We start from the raw sequence: 25,441 nt of genomic DNA on the forward strand, positions 1-25,441 counted from the left end.
TTATCCGCATAGGAGAGGCGCTCCTGCCCTCTGAGCATCTTCATGGCCCCCTCTGGACCCAGTCCAACAGGTCCACATCTTTCTCGTGCTGAGGACCCCAGACCTGGATGCAGTACTCCAGGTGGGCTCTCACGAGAACATAGCAGAGGGGCAGAATCCCCTCCCTTGACACTCCTCTTGATGCAGCTCAGGATACACTTGGCTCTCTCGGCTGCAAGTTCACACTGTTGGCTCATGTCCAGCTTCTCATACACCAGATTCCCCAAGTCCTCTCTGCAGCGTGGTTCTCAATGAGTTCTTCTCGCTGTCTGTACTAACAACTGGGATTGCCCCATCCCAGGTGCATCACCTTGCACTTGGACTTGTTGAACCTCATGAGGTCCCCCTGGATGTCATCCCCTTCTTCTGTTGGATCATCTGCACCACAGTTTAGAGGACAATCAGAATTTCCAACCAGTGGTAATGAAATCATTTCACTTTAAATAATAGAAATTAAACAATAAAAAACTAATGTTATTTCAGTATACAAACCCTCCTGGAAGAGGTGACCTGTATTACATAGACACAATTGAAAATGAAAATTCAATCACCTTATCCACCTTCCCCATCACTCCAGTGGGTTTATAATATTTGCAGAAAAGAAAGGCAATGAGAGAATTATTACAGCAAGATAAAACTGAAGAGAGTATAGGTCTGCAAAGGAAAGGAGTGTTAGAATACCAGAAAATGCTACATTTATATGCTCAGAGAATGTATTTTACTGTCAGCTGGAAGGGATTTCATTTACTGTTTTAATGCATTTCAGAAAGCTAATTGAAATTATTTACTCAACTGAGGCAACGAGCTTTGTGGGTAAAAAAGTGAGATGCTCCCAACTAGAGGGGGAAAAAAAGCCCTCAAAAAAAATCCAAAAATAAATTATTCCATGCACACAGAGAAAATATTTGATACTGATGTACATAGGTACCAAAAAACCCCATTAATTGGTTCACTGTTCAGAGCAATAAGAAAACTTTACAATCTGTGATAGCATCAAGTCCTCTCTTTTTAACAGTCAGTGTTACACTGCTTTGTTTTACTTGCTGGGGTTCTGCTGCAGTTGAGAACCATCACCAACTGCTGTCACTTAGCAGACTGTCTTTTTAAATATGGTTAACGTGAAACACTTCAAATAAATTAATGAATGAATGAGAAGCACTTGATAAAGAATCTGCCATTAAACTTTTTACCATTCCTTGATATGACTCATTATGTTTTGTTTTAATTGTGGCTCTGCTATTCCAATGTTGCAAAATGTTGAATATGTAAAAATTTTCTTAAGAAAGCATGTTCTTTGATGTTTGATCTTTGTATACTTCATACATTTTGTATAGTTTCAAACCTGAACAACAAGAAAGGAGATTTAATCCATGAAACAGAGAGCAGCCAACCAGCAAGCTGTACGCGATGTCCAGGTGTTAGAAAGACAAATTACTCGTCAGTAGAATTGCATTGTTAAGGTTTAGGGCTCAACATGTTACAATGCTCCCAGACCTAGGGGGAGGTTAACAAAGCCTGGGAAGAAAGATGTACCACTGATAGTGGACATGAAGAATGCAGAATTTACAGGCCACAAGGACATTTGGCAGAACTCACAAGATAAGGAAGAAACTAATAAAGACAACTCAGCAACAGTGCTGAATCAGCTCCAACTAGGTAAAAGGTAATTCTGACAGGGGGAGTTGGAGGCCCACTGACTCATGGACCACTGATTCAAGAAACCCACCAACCCAAAAGAAGAGAAAGACTGAACATGTGGACTAATTAGCATGAGACTCGAAAGAATTATTAACCAACAGAAGATAGAATACTAACTAATAACAAACAGAAGTATGTATCTTGTAGCCAGTGAACATTAATGTCTTTTTTTGCTCAAATGTATAAATAGTAAAAAGTTTTGATAGTTGGGGTGCTTGATTTGTGGAATACCTCCGAGCACCCAGGCTTGTGCAACTATGAAATAAATAATCGGTGTCTCTCTCAAGTGTGTGATTAATGGCTTGTTGCGCACCAGGTAACGAATTCAATTTTTCTAGACAACACCAATTGCCCAGAGAATTCAGATCAGCCAAAAGTGAACAAACATCTTAGGTCATAAGTACTCCCAGCATTCAATTTACTGTCATTTAAGCAGATTTCAAAGATAAATAGTATAGGTTTCCAGGACTGTCCAGAGTTGTTACTGAGAATGAAGAAAAATAGACATGGCTTCTAATTTCAAGGTTATTGTTAATATTTGAGGTGGCAGCACCCTGAACTGCTGGAAGGTGCACCATGTGATAATGGTGATTGTCTTGCATAATTTGAAATTAATGATTTCAGGGTAGGTCCACAGAGGGTTTTGGCAATTGCAGCACCAGAAAACATCCAGAATTTGCAGCCTCTGGTCATTCCTCTGCCTGCAGAATAAATAGGAAAGTTCACTTTTTCCTCCCTATACAATCCTCAGCAGAAAACAGGCAATAAGCTGTATTTCTGTGACTAAGATTTCCTAAGGCAGGTATCTCCACTTAATACAGCTCTAAATCCTCTTTTGTAGTTCAATTCCCCATGGCCTTTTCTTAAAAAATAAAGCAGGTATCAATTTTTTTATCTTTATATGCAATTGAAAGACCATGTTGTAACCGCCCTTCACACAGTTATAATGATTGCAATGCTTGCCCAGCAAACCACTGATTCATTTTTCTCCACTGAGGGCCTCAAACATTAGTCTAGAGATCTAGGTCCTTCCCTAAGGACCAATAAATCTTTAATTATTTTATACAAAGTGACCTAGTTTCAATAGAAAACTGGCATCCAGTAATATTTTTTATGAGGGTTAGTTCTGATTTGAACAAAAGACTTCTACAGACACAGAAAAGGACTCTACTACCTCTTCCTCTGATGGTATTTATGAGCAAAAATCCAGTAATTGCATTTCTTAAGGCAACCAATTTGCCATCATACTTCAGTAAGAAGCACCTACTGACTTAGTCCCATTTGGGAACACAGATTAATTTAAAGGCTGGTGAACAGTGACTGGTTTAGCAATAAGGTCTCTATTATAACTCGGAAAAATTTAACACCTGAGCTACGGACACACAAACTCAGACTCTTCCAAAGTGGAAGTTACTATGCAGACATGTCAAGAATTTCACCTTTAGATCTGCATAACTCAATGTCTTTGTGCATGCTTTCCCTACCTCCTCACTAGACCAGCACCTACTGGTGGTTCATAGAATCACAGAATCATAGAATCAGCCGGGTTGGAAAGGACCTTTGAGATCATCAACCCTTGATCCACTACCACCATGGTTACTAGACCATGGCACTAAGTGCCACATCCAGTCTCACCTTAAAAACCTCCAGGGACGGAGAATCCACCACTTCCCTGGGCAGCCCATTCCAATACCTGATTACCCTCTCTGTAAAGAATTTCTTCCTAATATCTAACCTAAATCTCCCCTGGCATATCTTAAGACCATGCCCTCTTGTCTTACTCATAGCTGCCTGGGAGAAGAGACCAACCCCCACCTGGCTACAACCTCCTTCCAGATTGTGTAAGGATGGCCCGGTGTTGTTGCTGCACACAGACAGTCAGGCCCAGCACCCTACCACTGATCTTGACTTTACAGAAGCAAACACTTGTCACAGAATTCAGCACAGATGCAGTGAAAATGATTAAACTTAGCAAGGGCAGATGTGGAGCACCAGTGATTAGGTCACTCGTGTCCCTGTTGCTCTTGGACATAGCTGTCATTAGGAACAGCACAGAAAAGGATACAGAAGATGAGTGTTGAGCCATGTACCTGAAGAAAATATCATCCTGGGAGAAGTTTCTGGTTAGCATTATCAGAGGCAATCCCCAGAAGGATGCACACTGACACTCCTCATGCTACATGCTGAAATTAAGGCCATAGTTTCATGGACACTTTAAGCCAACGTAAACCTTAAGGAGAAATATTTTTATCCCTAGCTTGAGCCAGCACAGCTGTGGTAAGCCAAAAGAGAGAACCAATTCAAGCAAAAAGTGAGGCATTTTCCATTCTCCATATCTTTAACATTTATCGCTCGCTCTCAGCCAATTCATCTCATAATCTAAAAAATGCTGGAGCCAGCACAAAGGAGATATTGGCAGAATAAAAAGAAGCTGGGTATGGCAGGGGAGTTGGAAAACCTCATTCAATTGCAGTGTTGACTTCCAAAACTTATGAAATTAAGACCTAAACTGTATCAGTAGCCCACTTCCAGTTTTTTCATTCACTTCTGCCTACTAAACATCTAAAGAGATTTTATATCCTAGAGTCCACAAGAGTTTTTTTAAATTTAAAAACACATGGCCAAATAGATGTGATCATTTTTTCCAGCTATTTGTAAACACTCATAGTGATCTAGCTGAAAGTATAGAATTAGACATAGAAATGCAATGAATTGTACTTTACAGCTTGTTGCAAACAGACCCAAGGACTGACATTGATGTTATTTTGATTTTACATAGAGTTCTTGCCTAAAAGGCAGCATTTTCTATTCATCATTTTTGTTTGGAGAAAGAAATTAACACTATTTCATTTATTCCGTGTTCCAAAACATTGCTAACATCTGTATCCTCATCCCTTTATATCTGCAGCAAATGGATGCATTTGGAAAAAGGATTTTTAAATCTGAAGTGGTAGAGAGTTCCTAGAATTTCCACTGTTATCAGACTTTGAACCCTTTATTAGAAACACTACAGAGATTTTTAAAGAGAGGAGGCATTAAGGAGAGAGGAACAATCTAATTTATTTGGGCACTGAAAAATATTCTGCACATACTGTTGGATTTTCCAATACCTGCAAGTCCTTTATAGAATAATATAAAAGAAAACTGAAAACATATTTGAAAAAGCAATGATATGACCTGATCTGATATAATAAGGACAGAAATGGGCAGATGCTAGTGCTAAGTAAAACAGATCAGAAAAAGATAAGTTGTGTCTCAGAAGAGACCTTTAAAAAATTAAACTCGTTTTATTTGATACCCTTCTGAAAAGATAAACTAAAAAAGATCCTGATCAGGACATTACTATGAGATGGTTTCCTTCTCCAGGAACAAACAGGAAGCAAATGGGAAGCTGCAACCTGAAAGCATAGGGCAGAGAATGGAAGTCAGCAGTTGAGCCTGTGAGATACTGAACATAGGTTATAAGCAAAGTTTTATTACTCCAGAGGAAGAAGAAATTGTTTGGTTATGAAGAGTTATAGAAGAGTTTTAAAACCACCTTTCCTTTGTGCTTTTCCAAGACATAGGTCCTTCCCCGTTCAATTTTTTTTTTAAAGTTTATTATTATTGTTATTTTTATAGCATGGTCTGTTGTCTCCCTTTCCACCTTATAATTGCACCTTAATTTATCTCATTTATTCCTGTGACCCCACATATTCGTATGAGTCCACTAAAATCAGCCATCAATGTGTGTACTATACCCAAGACTTGTAGATAGCCCCTCCTAAGCACTACACGAAGACCAAAGAATCTTGTGCTGCTAAGAACCACCACGCTGGTTTGGATGGGTTCAGCCCCATCCAGCACAGTGTCCTGCCTCCAACAGCAGCACAGGTGCCAACCCAGAGACAGCTGAGAACAGAGCATACATAAATAACAGCACGTCTCCTAACTTCTGCCTCAGAGGCGTGGAAATTCAGAACGTAAAAGTAATACAGAAGAGAAAGGATGGTTGTTTTTTTGAAAATTATCATAAAAAAAAGAACGGTAGCAGAGGGAAGAAGGAATTCAGGATGACAATGGAGAAACACGCTGCATTGGTGCAAACTCTACAAGGTAGTTCTGCAAAAATGTGTTGGAAGCTACACAGCAATGACGGCATGCTACAAAGGTCACACGGACAATGCCAAGCCCATTACACATTTCAGTTGCTGCTCTTTTTGTCACTCGTGCTTTTAGATAAACCATAGGACTGTGTCCATGCTATAATATTGCTTTTCTTTTCTTTCTCTCTGGCTCAATAAAATCACTGTGATCTAGGAATTTTAACAAAGAGTATCCTGCTTGGTTTTAGGTGAGGGGAAAACAAATCCACAAGGCCAGAATCCATGCATGCCCATTGACCCACTATATTTACAACTATCACATAATCTGACATCAGAAAATAATATGGAGTAACACCGTGAGCAGTCTTCTTAGCAAAAAAATTAGATGTATACAGGTGTTATTTAATGATCTTGAGAGAGGGATTCATAACTAAATAGATAAATAAAATTTGTTTCACACTAATAAAATGCTGTTCATAAGTGCTCCAATTCACTGAAATTCTAGTTGTGGCATCACCAGCAAGAGCAAGACACAGATATGAAACAGTCAGCACAAAGCATTAGAGAAAGTCTTTCTCACAGCAAGGACCATTCAAAACTAGAGGCATAAAATACGATGCAAGGCAGCAGTGACCTGGATTTTACCTGAACATTTTTAGTTTTCCTGCTTAGAAAGAATTTGCGTATTTGCCAATAACATAAAAAAAATCTGGACCAAAGCTCTACACATACGTGAAGCATAGTGAGCAAGCCAAGACTTCTAAGAAATAGAAGTTACTGCCCATGAAAACAGTAAATCTGATGCATTTAGTAACCACCGAGGGCAGGCAATGGCAATTCAACGCAGAGCATCTGCACATTCTTCTGCCTGGGAAATTCCAGACAGAATTACAGCTGCCCTGTCACTGCTGACCTTACAAACCACTCTCTTACAGCTCCTCTCCACATTTTCTAACTTAAATATGAAAATTGTGAATGTACAACCCTAATTATAAGGCATGGGTCATATTTCAGGCAAATATTGTACTCCAAGTAATTTAAAATGTAAATTAGGTAAACTGACTTCTGATAGAAGCTATTTTTATAGTAACACCTGCAAAACATCTTGATAGTAAGAAAGATGCTGAATTCCTTACAGACAGTAGAGGGCAATTTGTGTTCATTTGCATACTCCAAAATTAAAATCTGTCTGACAATAATTTTGTTATTACGGTACTTATTTCTAGAGCAACTATCAAAGTACTAAACATAGACCCTCTAAGGAGAGATCAGTTACTGTGCGAGTTGAAAAACAATCAATTTCAAAGTCAATCTGGACAAAGTAATTTATTTTTAACATTAACAATCATTATTGCTTGAAATTCCAGAAATGCAAGGAGAACCTAGTGGAAAATGGGACTGCTTGTCACACAAAGTTGCTGTCTTCACCTAGGGATCAAAAACACAGCTGTTAAAATACTGTAAGAGTCTCGTCCAGATGAAAAAAACGCAACTTAAGCTGGTGCAGATAAAAAGCTCAAGGAGAGACAGACTCAAAGCAGCAAAGCCACATCTTGTTAAAGCATATGTCGCCTGTCCACAATACTTTTAACACATGCTAGAACATACTGGATGCATTATCACATTTATTGCCTTGACAACAAAGATAGAATTAATAGTACAGGGTAGTCCTTGTTCCAAAGAACTAAAATTTCAGAGAAAGCTAAGGAAGTATTAGCTGTATTTTCAGATGCAATCTAAGAAGTTTTTTTCTGGGAAGCAAACAAAAAGCCAAGATTGTTTAAAATTTACTGGTTAACTAGAAGTCCTTCCCAAATGCTGCTCTGTGCCTGGTAAAATAATAAAAAAAAGATGAAAAACAAGGAAATCAATTTTAATTAAGAAATGTTTGTAAAAAAATATTTTATAATAAAACCTTTCAATTTTTCAGGGTTTTTTTTTGGTTGTTTGTGGTTTTGGGGGGTTATGGGGAGGGGTTTTTGTTTGGGTTTTTTTGCTGTTGTTTTTGTGGGGGGTTATGGGGAGGGGTTTTTGTTTGGGTTTTTTTGCTGTTGCTTTTGTGGGGGGTTTTTTGCCTTATACCTGAGGATTAAAAAAGAAGTTTAGAGTCAATGGAAGCAGAATTTGTTGCAATAACCAAGTATATTTTTCCCCTACAAGTTTTAAAATACCCCACATTTTCCCCAGCACTGATATTGGATACTATATTTAGGAAAGCTCTACTGAAAATACCTTATATCAATGTGCTCTTGATCTCAAGTACTAAATTCTCATTGTTATTTAGCAGAGAGGCATATTTCCTTACTGTTGTTCTAAGATATCTCAGCTCCCTTCACCAGAAAAACCCAGAGGTACCCCAAAAACATTTATCAGTCAAAGATTTGTCCCATATGATGTGGTGAAGAGAGTGATGAACTGCAATATTGACAAACTTACAAGCAATGTGTAAGCTAACAAGAAGCAGTCTTCCCACTGGTTTGTAACTGCGTTACTTACAAAAGCCCTTGCTTTTTACATTTATAATGCATGAAGTAAATTTATTTCTGTCTTTAGAAGACTGTCATAACAGTGAGGTATTTCTAAAGGAAATCCTCCTGTGAGAATTTGGTTTATTCCACACATACCAAGTACAACTTCTACAGCTCCTAGTCTTTAAAATTAAAACTTAAGACCAATAAATAATTTCTTTTTCATTATTAAAATGAAGAGTGTGAAAATAACTGTTTTGTGTCCTCACTAACTTGCTAATGTAAAGCCTCTGTTTAGAATGCAACAACATAGTAAATCCAGGAAATTTGCTGCAGCAGTGAATTAAAAGTAAGACTGAGATTCCCAGCTATTCGCAGATTTGTTTCTAAAAAAAATAAGTTTACTACTATAACTTGAACTTGTAACTGGACTGTACTTGGTGGACATGGCATGACCTTATCACACTTGTACAAGTTTATCTGAGAAAAAAATTCAACAGTCATTATGAATATGAATTATGCTTTTCACGTCTTCAGCTAAGGCTTTCACTCACGCCAGACCGTGCTCGGTTCTAGATGTGCAGGTGCACCTCCAGCAGACATGGCAGTGGCTTCCTATTTGGAACAGAACACAACCTTACCTCTGGTGTGCCCCCACATTCACAGATAAAATGCAATGCTACACTAAGAAATGCAACTCCTGGTGTAACAGGCAGAAGTTGAAGAGTTCAGCACCATGAAATGCGGTGCTGCTTAGAATCACAGACTGGTTTGGATTGGAAGGGACCTTAAAGGTCATCTAGTTCCAACCATCCTGCCATGGGCAGGGACACCTTCCACTAGACCAGGTTGGTCAGAGCCCCAACAGCTCACCCAGCAGCTAATTCATACTCCTGCTGTCAGGACGAACATCACAGTGCTTTTTGAGACCAAAAGGTTAAATCAAAGCACTGGCAAGAATCTTTTCAATCCATCTGACTGCTGTGTATAACCAGTAATATACACAGGCCCATATAAATAAACACACACAAATATGGATCCTGCCAACTATATAAAAAAAAATTCATTTTTTGACTGCAGGTCAAGAGAAATAAAGATATTTAAAACTTACCTGAACTCTCACGTTAGGAAAAGAGCATTTGTGGATTTTGTTTTGTTTTGTTTTGCCTGGGGGTTTTTTTCAACCTTTTGAATGGAAAGTGGAAGTGATGGATAATGTCCCTAGAAAATGGTGCTTATAAATAATGATACAAGTATAGAGAAATAATTTAAAATAAATATACTCAACATCTTACTAAGGAACACTGCTTCTAGGAGTTCATGGCTCAGTTCATAATTTTAATGTAGATCTAGCAGTTCAAAAAAAGAGGCCTATATATCGAATACATTTCCTTTACTTCTTCAGAATTGTGATATAATACAAAATTATACATTTCATTTTGTAGATTTTTATAACTAACTCAATCTTTTGCTGAAGCACCCTTCAGCCTAAACCAGTAAAAGTAAGACATTTTTTATATCTTGATTAAAGAAAAAATAGATTACCAAAAAGTGTGATGTATGTATTTCAAATTTATTCCAACCTGACTAGCTAATTAATATTTTCATTTAAAACAAGACAACCTAAATAACAGCAATAAATTCACAATGAAGTCCATTAAAGACTCACCTGTGAATTTTATTTATGTTTTTATTGTCTTGTTTTTAAGCATAGCACTGAAAAGGTGGATAAATCAGGCTACTACTGCCAGTCAACCTACGGCAGTCACATATTAGATTAAACTACAGAACTATATTTAACCTGAGAAGATAGGGTCCCATTTATGTAATCCTACTTTAGGAGCTTCTAATGAGTTACTGCAGCCTAACCCAGATATGCCTGCCAGCAAGTTCCCTGCTCTTTCATGTCAACTCAATGATGAGAGTACAATTTCATTGTAAAAATTGCTGCACAGCACAAAGAACACTCTTGTTAAACACGGTGATAACCAATATAATCAGTAACCTAAAAATAAACTTCTGCCTAATTTAGCTCATATTTATAACACAGAAGCTTTATCTTTATTTGCATTGTATTTGCTACACAGCCATAGTCAGTGTTACTAAGAAGAGATTCCTGAGGCAGGGGAATAACTAGTCAATGGAATTAGATAAGTAAAGAAATTGATAAGTTCTTTGACACTAGAGCATTCACAGAGAGAGCAGATGCCTACATTTATAAGTCAAGGAACACAGGCAGAAAGTACTGAAAGATGCTTCAGGACTCAAATCATATGTTGAGTTATTACCACAGTGGCCTCTTTTTGCCTTGAAAATCTTCCGACAAGAAAGCTCATACATCTTAGAAATGTCTTCCTCTTTTAGAGAGCATCCGCCGAGAGTCAGGCTTCTCCAGTTGTGAGTCCAGCTTCTCCAGCTGTGAGTCCAGCTTCCCCAGCTGTGAGTCCAGCTTCCCCAGCTGAGAGTCCTGTATCCAGCCACCTGCCTTGCAGGCACATATGGAACATGGGGATCAGCGGGAGCTGGGGTGAGTGCCGGTCACTCGGCAACATCTGCCCACTGATCCAAAGTGGCATTAATGAAATGCTAAGAGCAGTTTAGTTCACTCCTGCATGCTGAAAGACAGCTGTAGTGACAAAAAGTGTGTGTAAAAAGCAACACATTAGATGGCAAAAGGAGCAGGGAAAAGGATGAAGCCGTTCAGAACATGCTTCTTGACCCAATTCATCTACTGTAAACACCTTGCCAAATACAATCATAGTACTGTTTGAAATCAAGCACAGCATGAAATGCAAAACAGAAATGTAGAAAACAAGAAGGCCCAACTACAAACAGAAGAAATAATTAAGAAATAATCATTACAATTTGTCACTGCATCACACGTTTCAGTACCGGTTGTTTCTAGATTTGGCTGTGTTTAGAGGGTTCTTAGCTTGAAGTTCATCTCAACAAATGATCAAAATGCAAAAATTATATATGTATTAAAATACTTTGAATTTCAGTGTCACTAGTTGCTTTCTCTAATGATGTCTATTGATACTGTATATACAGGGAAAGCATTAAAAATTTCAAAGAGATGTAGTTTCTGATCATCACATTTTCTCTGGGGCACTAGGATGCCTTTCTCTGTTATTATATCTGGTCCACAGATTTCAAGATTCAGAGGACAGCGACTATACCAGGCACGTAGACATGGCATTCCCAAAACCAAACGAGGCCAACAGACCATAAACACAGTATTTTGGCTTCAAATGCTAATTATTTCCCTGCAAAGCTAAAGCTAAAGTCCAGTGGAAAGTTCTTTTACTAATTTGGCTCTTCACAAAGGAAACAATGAGGTGTCTCAGAGATAAACAGTTTACATTTATTTTACTTAAATATTTTTATCAAAAAAATTTGATTACAGGGGAAAAAAACACAACAAATAATGTACTCTGTTCTATCAGAAAATTTCGTATTGGCTTGGTTGTTCACATGAAACACATTAATTTTAATGCAGCTCAGTCTGGGAGAGAGGGAGACATGAATCCTCCTCCACTGACCTGGTCATTCGGATGAACTGCACAAAAGGGGCCAGGCACTGAACCATCTCACAAGCACGTTTCACTTAGGGCTTTGTGTAGATCATATACGGCACAAATGGATGAAAGATTGAGAAGGAAAGTCTAAAAGATAATTTTCTATAAATGCGGCTTTGATAAAGACTGACTTTTAGTATTCTTCTCAAGCTCAAGAAAGCTAATCTATATGTTCAAGAAGCAAACAATACAATTATTGGAAAACCCGGCATTAAACAATGACTCAGCATGTTGACTGAGCCTCAAACTCTGAATAAAAAATTTATAACATATTTAAAATTTAGAAGGGTGGTTACACTCACTCACAGAGAAAAAGAAAGTAGTAAGCTAGTAGTAAGCTGACTAAAAGCAAAAATCAGAAATTAGAAAAAAGTAGATTACTATTTAAAGAAAGAAAAAAGGTCACTTTTCTTAGTGTAAGGGCAATTCAGGAAAAAAGTTATTAAACAAAAACACTGTAAATTCTCTGTAAATTTAAAGTAATCCAACATGACATGATCTTCAAGCAAAAAGCTGATGTTGAGTTCAGAAATTCCATGCTTAGCACCAGTAATGTTATTATAAAATATGTTTCTTTGGCATTATAAGGGTAAATTTGAATCTAATTACTAACATGTATTATTAAAAATGCATAATATAAAGACATTATGAATATTCATAAAAGTGCATTACACAAATGTACATACAGATGATCTGTGCAGACTGAAATGTATAGTCTCTCCTACAAAGGCAGATAATCTCAATGGAAGAAAAGAAGTAATTATGTAAAAAGGAAACATAGAATGAAACAGACATCAGAAAAAGATTAAATTCAAGTTACACAGGAGACTAATGTGCTTCATAAATAAAGAAGGAAGAAAACTTCAGTAAGTGAGAAATCATGCTATGAAGAAAAGAAAGGAGGTGTATCAACTAAGTATACAATAGTATGCAGATTATTGTATGGAGACATGAAACATCAGAATATAAATTCTACTTATCAAAAATAGAATGGGTTTTAGCCATGTTAGAAAATGCAAAGCTGAGCTCCCACTTACAGATCAACACTATGAACATGCCATTTTCCTGCTGGCTCAGTATCTCATGTAGAAGGACGACAAAAGAATTTATTCCTTTCCTGCCATGTGGATAGGCAGAAGGATAGCTAAACAACCACCAGTTTTGAGCACACTGCTTTCTGCCTTATCAGGAACAGGATGATAGTTTTGTCTCCTTGACATACTTCCATAGCCAGTACTCCAAACACAGAAGCAGCAAATCAAATTCCCCTGGCATTAAAAGAAGAAATAAATCTCTGCAGAGAGACTATTATTCCCCACACATATACTCAGGAATGGAAGCAGAGTCAAATTCTGATCCAGCTGGCAGATTGTCTCTTTGCTAGTTGCAGTTGTGTGGACATCAATTCTGAACTGCATTGTGCAGCATTACTACAGGCATACCCAAGGCATACCACACAAATATACAAGTCTGGCCATATTCTGCAGGTTAAGGCCCCTGTGCCCCCCAATGTCATTAGAAATGCTCTTTTTTCTTCCTTGTATTAAAAAAAAATAATTGTATACGTGATTTTCAACACAAACACCACAGCAGTCTACTCCAATATTACAAAACCAGAGAAAGAAATGCAAAATGTAATTGAATTGCTTAAGTAATGAAGCTTTGATATTTAATTGATTTACTCGAAACTGTAAATTGCTAAAAACAAAACATTATTTTAACCTGACAGTCCCATTGAGACCAATATCGTAAGCTTATTCAAAGCTGTTTATGAGCAGAACTAACAGCATGCAGAAAAGATACCTGGGATCCAGAGCTGGGTTTGAACCTCTGCTTGCCATGATTATAGGATAAAGCTTCATTTTCACATTTGCATAGGTATTGCCCAGTAGAGTTTGAAGCCCAGATGACAGAACCAAGGGCTGACAGTGTTCAGTGCCACTCTACAGCTCGACAAGCCAGGATTTCCGGCAACTCATTTCCCACATTCCTCTTGGACTCAGCTATTTATTAGTTTATGTGTATTTAAACAGCCTTTAAGTCTTCAGCCACACAGCTGGCACCATTTCTCCAACATCCTCCTCATCTAAGTCAAACAACTCTAGATAATACATTGCAGAATATTGGCTAACCAGTGCATCACAAAACCTGCTGCTCCAATGTGATCTATAAGCTTCAATACAGCAAAGAAAATGGTGCTGGGATAGGTTTTAAAAATATCTGAAGAAATAAATAGTCCTTAATGGACTGGATGAAGTCTCTGTAAAGAGATGTCAAGCTAGAGAGCATTTGGTCTTGTATACTGGCTGTAACTCAAAGGGACAAAAGTGGGCAAGGAGAGGAAAGCAGGAACAAACCAGGGGATCTGCAGTCAGAGGATTGTGAGTGGGTGAGCATGACCAGACTGCAAAGGGAACCACTTTTGCTATCAATGAGCCATAACATCTCACTTGAGCATACTGAAAACATTTACCTGAAAAAAGAGAGGAAACAAATCTGGAATGACTGGACAGTTTTCCATAGAGCTGGAATTATTAACAGTCACAGAAACCTTGTTCAGGAATTTCAGCATGTGTTACAAGCCATCTCTCTGCTCTTGATCTTTTGATTGACCAGTCAATCAATTTTATGTGTTACCTGGGAAGAGTCACAAGACAAGGTAACTCCAGTGTATCACAGGTCTCTAAGTTGAGATCCTGCTAAAGCTCATATGCAGAACAGGCCTGCAGTTTGCTTCAACAGATTCAGGACACAATCAGGCTGAGTCTCACCTCCTCAAAATTTACTTTAAGATGAAATGTTTATCATCTCCATAACAGTGGCTTTTACAAAGATAAAAAGTGAGGTCTTTTTTTCCTCTGGAGCAGCATACGTGCCATTTACATAGCAAGTTAAAGTGAGGACAGCAATGTCCATGATCACGTTCCAATGGTGTTTGTATACAGTGTCTTCAGCCCACTAAATGCATGTGGCATGCAGCGTTTCCACCAAAGACCTTGAAGCCAAGCACAGTTTCACAAGCTAGAGCAAAAATTAACAAGAAGGTTCTCAAAACATTAAGAAAGACAATCTGTTACTTAGAGAAAGTTAAATCCTATTTGCCAAAAACAGATAAGAAGACCTCAGCACCCAATGCACAACATCTGAGAGGGAAATATTGCATGCACACACTGTAAGAATTCCCCTGCTTCAAAGGCACAATCGTTTCTTGTCATCCAAAATCTGCTTGGGACTGGGATGTAATAAGTATATACCATCTGTCCTGCACCCAAAGGGTCAGTCTATCAAGAATCTACAGCAATTATCAATACTGGCAAAATCACACCAGTCGACAACTCCAAGGTTCAGAAAAAAAACAGAGAATTGCTTGTGCATCTCCAGTGCCTTCTATATGGTCAGTCCACCCTCTGGAAAACTTCATCCAGGCCTGACATATGCCACCAAATAGAAAAGACTCAGAGAGCACACGCAGTTAAAGCCAAACACATCAGGGAATGAAGACTAATGCTCCCCAGAAACACTGAAGCTTACCGAAAAATGCTAAGGGAGAAGTTCAAATGTGAAGGGCTTGGGTCTTGAACTGACAACAAAACTAAGCACAACCAACGAAGTCCTAACAACACATGCATGGATGATATAAAGCTTTGTGACACAGATATCCACAGGTACGTTTAATGAGTCTCAGAACTACATGACAACTTGACTGAATTTATTCACATTTTAATTCATAAAAGTACTGTGTTAGTTTTATATTAACATATATATAGAATACTATAGAAGAAGGTCTGAGTACTTCATCAATTACTAAAATTTTGGTCTGTGGCCCCAAAGTCATATTTATCTTCTAAAATCCTTAAAATATATACAAGTACCAACTTACAGTCCCATTTTTCAGGGTAGGTTTTATCAGTCAGAAACACTTGCAGCATGGGCCATGCTAAAAGCTGGGGGGAAAATCCAATGTTTAAACTTTACTGCAGATTAAAGAATGATATATATGTAATTAAAGCACCAAAACTGTAGCAGCCCTTCCCATGCACAGAGGTCACAGTCACAATGACTGCAACTACTACCGTGAACCCCTCTGCCTTGACCAGTTGTTATTTACACCCAGTGTAAATTCAGAACACATGCAATAAAGCTGATGGATGTATGGATGATAGATACATGTTATACAGACTGTAACTGAGATTAGAATCAAACCAGTCATTATCAAGAGGGTTCTTACTTTCCTGCTTAAAAAAGCTAAAGCCTTTGCAAGAGAGAAGCCATGAAAACAGTTTTATCACCTATGGGGTGGGGTGTATCTCAGGCAATATAAAACAGGACAAAGAAAAATAGTTTGTTTAATTCAAACCCCACTAAAATTAAAGTTTCACATTGTGCAGTTTCATTGCTAAAGAATGTATCTCATACTTAATGATTCCTTCCACATTAAAAAAAAAGTTAAATCAGAAAACAGAATGACATGTGCAGAACATCCACTCCTCCATCACGAAAAAGCACAACAAAATAAGAACATGTAGCATTTTGACATCAACAAAGCTGCCTACATAGACGCCCACTCTTTCTTATTTTCTCTGCAGCATACTCTTTTAACTCACTCACCTCCTTCTGCATCTTTCTCAGAATTCTTGACTTACCTACTTTCCATACAGCTTCTTCAGACTTGTTTTCACATGAAAACCAACCATGGAAATAGTTATTCTCTTACAGACAGTTCAGAATACTACATCCATTTTAATTCTTCCCTCTCCCAATATATTGTAAACCAACAAAAATCATTTCAGAGTATCTGAAATAACTAGAATTGGAGAGTTATTCCACAGATCTTCGTGCTGTGACAGATTCACACATTTGGTCCCACCTCCCAGTGAGGAGCTGGCAATTACTGCATTCCAGTGCAGGACCATGGATTTTTTCCAGCTCCCTTACTCAACATGCCAGCTACAGCTGATTGTGGCAGCTGAAACAGCAATGCATTTTTGCATCAGATGCACAAAATCTAGAAAAACTGAATATGAGAGAGCAAATGTACGGTACACTTTGGGCATTTTTTCTGCAAATGAGAATTATCATTCTTGGCGATCATGATATTTAAGGCTCTGCTTCACTGATATCCAACAGGATTTTAGATTTGCAGATCTAAATCTGTAAGAAATGCACAGTGTTTATTACCTCAAGTGACATGAGAACACATCCCTCTAAAGGTTTTAGGTATTCCTCTGCTTTGTGTGAGGAAACAGCAAATAATTAAAATCCTGTGTTGCTTTTGTGCTGTTTCAAGGATTAGCCTCTGTCAATTCCTGGACAATATATACATTAAGTACACTAAGTACTCTGATTAGAGCTTAAACGCCGTTTAAATCAGACACATCTCCAATACACCCCCTTGCAAAGCATAATCTGTCATCATTATGCAATTATGTTATGGTGCCAGCACGCAGGAATCTTCTATTTCACCCAGTGCGTCAGATACACTGTCTCTGCACACACATTTAGCTGTAAGGTAATCCTTGGAGTGTTTTCTGAGTGCACAGTTGTGAATGGACACAAAATTCTCCACATTTACTGTTTTTATTCTTAAAAGCCACAGTTTTGTTACTCAATACCTAGATTCCTAATAGCTTGCTAAAAAGATAGACTAAATCTAGCTCAGATATATCTAAGTGTGGCTGTGGTCATGGTTCCCCTCTGTGATGCAGAAATAGGCATCTACTTTCTAGACTACAAGTCATCTAGGAAAGGCTACAGTGAAAAGATGGAGAAAAAAAGTAGAAAAAGAAAACTCAAAATATTTAGGGTTTCCTTACACAGTGGACAAAAAAAATCTGCAAAAAATAATATATACACAGAGTATATGCTACTAACACAAAGGCAGGGTTGGTACAATTAGCTGAATGCAGGAAAGCTTTGGGGTTTTACTGAAAGAGGCAGTAATAACACTGACCTCCCAGCTGGTAGAATGCAGAATCTAAAAAGTCCTAAGAAATTTTAACATATGATGGCAATCCATTAAAAATAAACAAAGACACACCAAAAGTCAAACCAATCAAGCAAACAAAAAAACCCCACTACCAAATCAAACTAGAAAACATTAATAAGGGGACATAATGAGATGTCAGGAACAAAAAAAAATGGTCCAAAAATACTCATTTTTCAAGGTAACTCATTGCAAAAAATTCAAATTCATGCCATTTATCAGTGAAACTTGATTAAAAATACAAAAATGCTCATCTAACCTTCCTAGTCAAGTATATACATCTTGAGTTCTGGAGCAGCAGATTTATTTTTGAGACTTCAACCCTTCTTACAAATGTAGTTTGAAATTAGCCAACAAATGCAAAAATTAGTCATAAGAGACTGAGAGACAGCAGAAGCATTTAAGTCTCATTTCCGTAGGAAGCCAGGCTACAGTAAATGTAATTAAAGTTTTTAGTAAGAGTTTGCCACTTCACTAAAATACTCAGAATTACCAGAACAGACAATAAGTGTTGGGGCACAGCATCCCATCCTCCCTCCCTGTTCTACATGGTAGTGGCCAAAGCCTCATGGAAAAACTAATAGGATGATTATCTTGAGAAGGATTATGCTGCACGGAGAAGCTGAAGTCTGCCTTTGTGAGAATTAAGTCCATCATCCCCACTGGTCTGCTGAATTATTTTCTTTTGCCATAGTGCAGATAGAGCATCACCCTGCTCTTTCTTAAAATAAGTGAATCTCAAAGAACGTCAATATAAGAAAGTGGCATAAAATGTACTTGCAGATCTTTCTTTTTGGCTTAAAAAACAGGGAGTCCAGAAAATTATATAAGAGGAAAAATTACCACATTCTTTTTTAAGAAACGAAGGTCTGCTACACTAAATTAGCAGAGTATAATTATAATACAGTCTATACCTAACGAGCTTAGCAATGAATGATTGAGACACGATCTGTTCTACAGGAAATGCCAAGATGTGACTCAAGTAGATCAACATAAGGTCAAAACATTGTGAAAACATTGTGAAAGTGGTGCTTTACACCTCGATAGGGAAAAAAGGTTCTTAGGGTTTCATCTTTGCTTTCCAAGCAATTTAGAGAAGGAACACAACACACTGTCTCCATCCTGGTAGGGACAAGACAGTGTTTACAGCCAGATAGTGCATAAAGAACTACATGAAGGAGTTACTTCAAAATTATAGAAGTATTTACGGCTTAGGGACTCAGACAGAATGAGAACCACTGTCTCACAAAGTAAAACCTCCACCCTAGAAACGTGTCCTGATTAGACTCAGGATACACGTGCATCCCATTGCCACAAGTATTTATAAACGTGGATAACAAGCTTGTTCAGAGAATCAGTAGTTCACAAGAGCATAAGGCTTATACTTTTGGGTGGCAGTTCAATTGCAAGCTAGCGAGAAGAAATGCAAAATATTGGACACTTTTTCGCATAAACAGAAGCATTACAGTGCAGTAAATAAATAGCTACCAGATGCTGGATACTGATGTAGATAGAAAATAGAAAAAGAAGATAAAATCTCAGGCTCATATTAAAGTGGTCTATTTTAGATAGATAAGATACTCCTTGTTCTGATTGTTGAAGAAGAGAATTAAGGTAATTTTGAAAGAACTCATGGAAGATTGCTCTGCAGTGGCTCACTCTTTTTCTCACCAAATAAACAGTAATAACCACAATAATAGCACCTCAGTTTCAATTACACCAACATACCACTTGGCCCACTTCACCTTAAAATAAATGGATATGTTAGGATTAAACTTGAGACCATTATACTCACAGGGGGAAAATAAAAAAATCATTTCCTCACCTGCACAGCAAGGTCAAAGCAATCAGATATGCAGACAGTGCCCATAATGAAGGCTGGCACCCACGTTGACTTTAGCCAAAGGGACACCGTTTATTGAGGTTACACCCAGGAAGCCATGCATTTCATCTGCAGCACATGCTGAGCGTCAGTGCCAAAGCAAAAGTGAAACTGCAAAATACGGCCGGGTGGCTCTACCGACACTTCCGTAGTGAATGGAAAGGTACCAGCTCTGATAAGAGCAACTAAAAGCATTCAATACTGATGTCTTGTCAAGGACAACTGAAATGGAGGGCAACTGTCAGTTATCCAAGAAGACGAAAGTTAAGTTGAAATGGCAGTAAGAAATATGAAAAACATGCTTTCTGATTTTCCTTACTGTCAAGGTAGGGTGCTAAAAAGTGGGCAACATGTTGTTAAGATGTACTAAAAGTGAGAAGAAAAAAGAGCAGAAACCTCAAAGAGTTATGAGACACATCTTGATCCTCTACAGTTGTGGTTACATTCAGCATTTAGTAGGGAACAAGTAAGCAACACATGAACAAATACGTATTGGGCTGATAATGTAAATATTGCCTCTCTTAATTTTACACTGATTACAGAATGCCAGCTCGCAGACTAAATATATAGGTTTTTAAAAACATCTGCAGGAAACAAATTAACTAATGTTTACATCAAAATTCTCTTATCAGAACAAAACAAAGGGCCTTTCAGGCATCTTTCACTAAAAACAAAGTAAAGCCAAAGCAAAGCAAAACAATGTTGACTGTGCTTTTTTGAGGATGATATAACCAGTATAAAAAAGTCCATTCACTGTTTCTAAACATTTCACCATTTAAGTGATTTTTGCTTCACTTTCAGACTTTCACCTCTAGAAACTGGTTTCAGTTTATCAAGTTATTCACCATGTTAATAAGACAGTATGTTTTTATATAACATGTATTAGGCACCCCTCTCTTAAAACCAAGAAAATGCAGAGAGACAAATTAGAAATTACCACTCTATATCTTTGTCTTCATTGACATATACTTTCCCATTGTGAAAACAATACAGAGTGACTACAAGTTTCTGTGCCTAACAAAACACCAAAAATAAAAGAACAAAATTCACATTGTATTTCTCACTATATCAAGCACCATATCCACCCCATCTAACTTAACAGCTGCAGGTGCAAGCTTCCCAAATGCATTTGGCTCTTCCTTTGCGTTTATGCATGTGTTTCAGAGTCTATATGGTAAAGAAAGAATGCATCAAATCCAAAGGTAGCTCTGGAACTAAATGACACATCTATGAGGCTGGTGTTTTGTTGAAAGAAAAAGAGGAAACATCACACAGCACATAGCAGAAGTTTCTCTTCAGCTCCCGTTCTTATTAGATGAACAAAGAGATGAAATACTGCAAGTAAGGAAGTAACCAACCAAGTTTTAGCAATCTCTAAGAAACGCCTACAAAAGCATTCCCTGTGCTAAAAAAAAAAGGTCTATGATTTATAATAGTGTACAAAGGATGGAAGTATCACTGAAAAAGACTGAATAAAAAATTAAACTACTACAGTGTTTCCATTTGGCCCCATTGACAATAAATCTATACCATTTTTAGTGAACTACTGTAGACATTTTCCCTATTACTAAAGTTAGGGCTGATAACATTTCATATTTTAAAAAATCTTAGCAAAACTTAAACAGAAGTAAGTTACAAAATTTGTATACAGGAAGAAGACTTCTCAAGATGGAAAACTCCCACTTTTTTAGATCATGAACTCATGACATTTTATTGTGACCTGTGAATAAACTATGAAACAAAGGCCATGAAACCAATTTTCCTTTCTAATGCTGAGTAACATTGCAATAAGTACCATAAATCAGCAACTGTTCTAAATAGGGAATTTTTTAATGAAAAACAAAAGAGATGGAATGCGTTTGTGCATATCAGTACACAAAGCTGCAATTAAGGTTGAATATTGTCCCTTCAAAATGAAGTAGAACAGAGTTAATGAAAGTTGAGAGGAAAAAAGAATCAGAATTGCAGACAAGGACATGAGGAAGGATTTGACGTTTTCTTTGCTTGATGGCAAAGAAACTTTGGTTCAAAATTAATAAATTACTAGATAAACAGAGATGCAGTAATCAGTGGTAACTGTCCACATCTCCTCTTAGATGGAGGCAGCATACAACAAACTTTGCTTCTATACAAAGGCGCAATCCAACCTCACATTCTTCAGTATTTTCTGTTCCCTAACATGTATTTATGCCAGTGCCATCTGGCCTTACACTCTCCAGAAATATGGCCCAGGCCCAATTCTTTCCTTCATATACTTGCTACTCCCGCATCTATTTATATATACATGAAGATAACTATAAACATGTACATACTAACAAATAATATTTAAAAGCAGCAATTGACAGGGATAAACTGTAACAAAGATGGTGTTGGGGACATAAATGTACTAACTATGGAAAACAAAAAGTGAGCTTGAATGAGATGGATGTATAGGAGAAAAATCCTGAGGAACCTCTATTCCATCACTGTGTACTAAGATTAACATTTTACCAGAGTGCATCTCTTCCCAAGTCAAGCCTCATTTATACCTCAGTTTCAACACATGGCCTCTTTTGAGGATATTTCCAATTCTTGCATTCCCGTAACAACAATCTAAGACACTAAAGGAACATACATTTAAGTGGAGAGCAAGCATTGCCCAGAGCATTTCCAAAAAGCAAATGGAAATAAAAAGCTTTTATACGAATGCAGGAGAGCTTAAATATGTCAGGGAAATCTCTACGCCAATGACCTCTTACAGTGCTTTTATCTCAGCCTGTAGCAGACAGGCCCCAGTGTCTCATTGAAGGAGTTCTAGGGCTGGCCTCCTTGAACTTGCAGAGCACCTCTCCAAACAGTGGCCTCTCCACCCATAAGAAGAATCACCTCTTCTAGAAGATCCAGGATTCTCAGCCCTTCCGTTTAAACCTTCAAAGTATCTATTCACTTTGTATTAACAACCTTACCACCTGCACCCATCCAGAAACAAAAAACCCAAACCTCAAAAGACCCCACACTACCGCAGGAGCAAGAAACAAAGTCATCCCAATGCACAAAGAAATACAAACAGAGCAGAAATTGAAAACAAATGTTCTAAACTGTACAGAGTATCACAGCTACTGTATCACATTAACTCATTTTAGCATTATTAACAGTAAGGCATGTGTATTTTCAGTGCAGAACAAAAACGGCATCTCAAAAGATAATAAGCAGAATTTAAAAGTCTTTATAAAAATCTTCCTGCCTAAATGCATCACGAATTAGTGTGTCTTACAATCACAAAACATTTATTTTCATCAGGCTTTGGAAAACCAACACAAAGCATATTCCCCCCCTTGCCATAGAAAACCTGAAACAGAAGCTGGCATCTCACAGAGATGAAACACAGCAGACCCTAATAAGCATTACAGAATCCAATTTCTGCATAAATACATATGCACATCAAGCTAACTGTCAGTGAGACCAACCATGTAAGAAGAGACATTACTGCATACACATGATGGGTCCTAAGCAGAGGGCAAGCATCTCATGGAGCAAAACGAATCTTGGAATGAAGTGGGACTCATTTTCTTCCACTCTACAAAATTTTCTAGACTTCCTTCTAAAAATCGTACCCATTTTAAAATAAATAAATACCATCAGTTAAAATTAGCGTAATTTCTTGGGATTGTTTGATTAGGCAGTGTGGTGCATGGAAGTCATCAGTCAGACCAGTAAATACGGACTGATAATCTGTAAATACCTAACAAAAATAATTCTTGCTTGTTAGTTAAACCTGTGTCCACTTCATCCTCTCTCTAATTTAGTGCTCCTGCAAATCTTCAGTGATTTGCAGGCCTAGCAACTGCTTTAAGGGCTGAGGGAAAGAACTTTTCTCAAAACCTCACCCATTCACTAGAACAAACCAGTCTTGATGGGGAACCAAGTGAGAAAAATTACAGTGTCTGCAGATACTCCTCTCACCCAGCCTCCCCAGAGTGATCTGTTCCCTAGTGTTGCCATAGAAAACGGAAAGGAAGCCTCCAATTAGGGACGAGGTCACATTTAAGCAGAGATATTATGTAAATATCAGCCAGCCAGCACCCTGCAAAAAAAAAAAAAAAATAAAGGCCTCATCCTTCCAGTTCTCCAGGGCAGGCCTCGGGTTTTCTCCTAGAAGACCCCTGCCCGCAGGGTTCGGCTTGCAGGAGCATGTGTAACGCTCCGGAGCCTGCCCCGGGGGACCCCCCGGCACCGCCGGTACAGCCCGGGACGGGGGCGGGCGGCAGAGCCGCGGCGGGGCCGGGATGCTCCGCACCGCCATCCCGACCTGCCGCACGTACCGGCGGCCGCGGGACCGTCCGCGGGGCCCGGCGGGGATGGGGGAGCACAGGCAGCTCCTCCGCGGCCGCGCCCCGGCCCGCTGATGGCTGCGGGGGAGCTGCGGGAGGGCGGGGGCCGGCGGGGCAGGAGCCGCCTCGCCTCGCCTGGGCACAGGCAGCGCCCAGCCCCGCCAAGGACCGGCCGTCATTCCCGGGGCTTCCTCGCCCGTCGAGTCGCCTGCACGGACGGGCGAGCGGAGCGGGACACGGCCTCGCCCCGCCCCAGGATGCACTTTTTTTCCCCTCAGGCACCTCGCACGACCAAAGTCTCCGAGCGCGACAGCATCCTCCATCCATCTATCTATCCATCCATCTATCCATCCGTCCATCCGTCCGTCCGTACGTCCGTCCTTCATCCCCCCCAGCCCGTCCCCGCGCCGCCTCCGCATCCCCCACTCGTGCCTCCCGCCGCCGCCACTCACCCACGCCGCGGCCGACGAGGGCGACAGGGCCCGGCCAAGCCCTCGCCCGCTCCTTCCCCGGGAGGGACCCGCTGTGGCGATGCGGACGGAGCAGCGGAGCGGCGGCGAAGCACCGCCCGGCAGCCGCACCTCGCTGCCGGCGCCGGGTCCCTCCCCAGCTGTCACCGGCGGCCCGCCCTCGGGGCGGTGGCGGCCGGGCCCTCCCGCAGCCCCGCCCCGCTGCCGCCGCCGCCGCGCCGGGAAGCGCCGGCCGCCCGGGATGCTCGGCATGCTCGGGAGCGCGGCTCCGGAGGGTTCCCCGGGGGCTCCTGCTCCGGGAACCTTGCCCCGCACACCAGGCGGTGTGCGCGGGGTTACCTCAGGCGTCCCCTCGCTCGCCTCCCCACTTCCGCAGGTGCGGGGCACGTCCGGCATGGAGCGATGAGGAGGATGTTCCCGTTTAATTTTCTGTGTTGCGCCCGACTGTCGCACAGAAGAATTAGACACGGAATTGCCAGATTAACTCGTTCGCACTCACCATCCGTGCCAGACGCCTGTAAACCCTAATGCCATCTAAAACCTCGTTGTTTTGTCAGGATGGAACAGAATAGCAGCTTGAGGCTCCCGGGCCCAGACTTTGCTGTGGGTTTCAAACCAGACTGACTCCTCTGCGCCAACATACATCGACTGTGAACGCAACTTTACTAAAACGCTGTTCATGACCATATTTCAGTTGATCCAGATTCAGTGACTGACTCAGTGAATGCAGCAGAAGTGTATTTCTGTTAGCCAAATAGCAAGACCTCAGGGAGTGGGAACAGTCCTGATAATTGTCTCTGTTATGTTGATAGCTTATGCAGTATTTGAGTAAATAGGCCCAGAATCAAGGAGAAAATAACCAGGTTTACCATTCTATTTGGTTTTTAGTTTTGTTGTTATTGTTGCTGGGGAGCTAGGTTTGTACTTA

General features: G+C 39.5%; 1 protein-coding gene across 12 annotated transcripts in view; it reads right to left on the reverse strand.

Annotated features, from left to right (window-relative positions):
- Positions 1-24,626, reverse strand: part of JAKMIP1 (janus kinase and microtubule interacting protein 1) — a 164,200-nt gene extending 139,574 nt beyond the window's left edge. For 4 of the 12 annotated variants that reach the window (XM_064653264.1, XM_064653266.1, XM_064653258.1 and 1 more), the window contains exon 1: positions 24,496-24,626. The gene's annotated coding sequence lies outside the window, so the exon portion shown is untranslated. Of the gene's footprint in view, positions 1-23,651; positions 23,797-24,495 lie in introns of all 12 variants that reach the window. The other 8 variants (XM_064653267.1, XM_064653265.1, XM_064653268.1 and 5 more) reach the window with 5 other exon arrangements.
- Positions 24,627-25,441: the final 815 nt, after the last annotated feature.

Source organism: Pseudopipra pipra, chromosome 4 (genome assembly GCF_036250125.1).
Source record: "Pseudopipra pipra isolate bDixPip1 chromosome 4, bDixPip1.hap1, whole genome shotgun sequence".
Classification (NCBI taxonomy): Eukaryota; Metazoa; Chordata; class Aves; order Passeriformes; family Pipridae; genus Pseudopipra; species Pseudopipra pipra.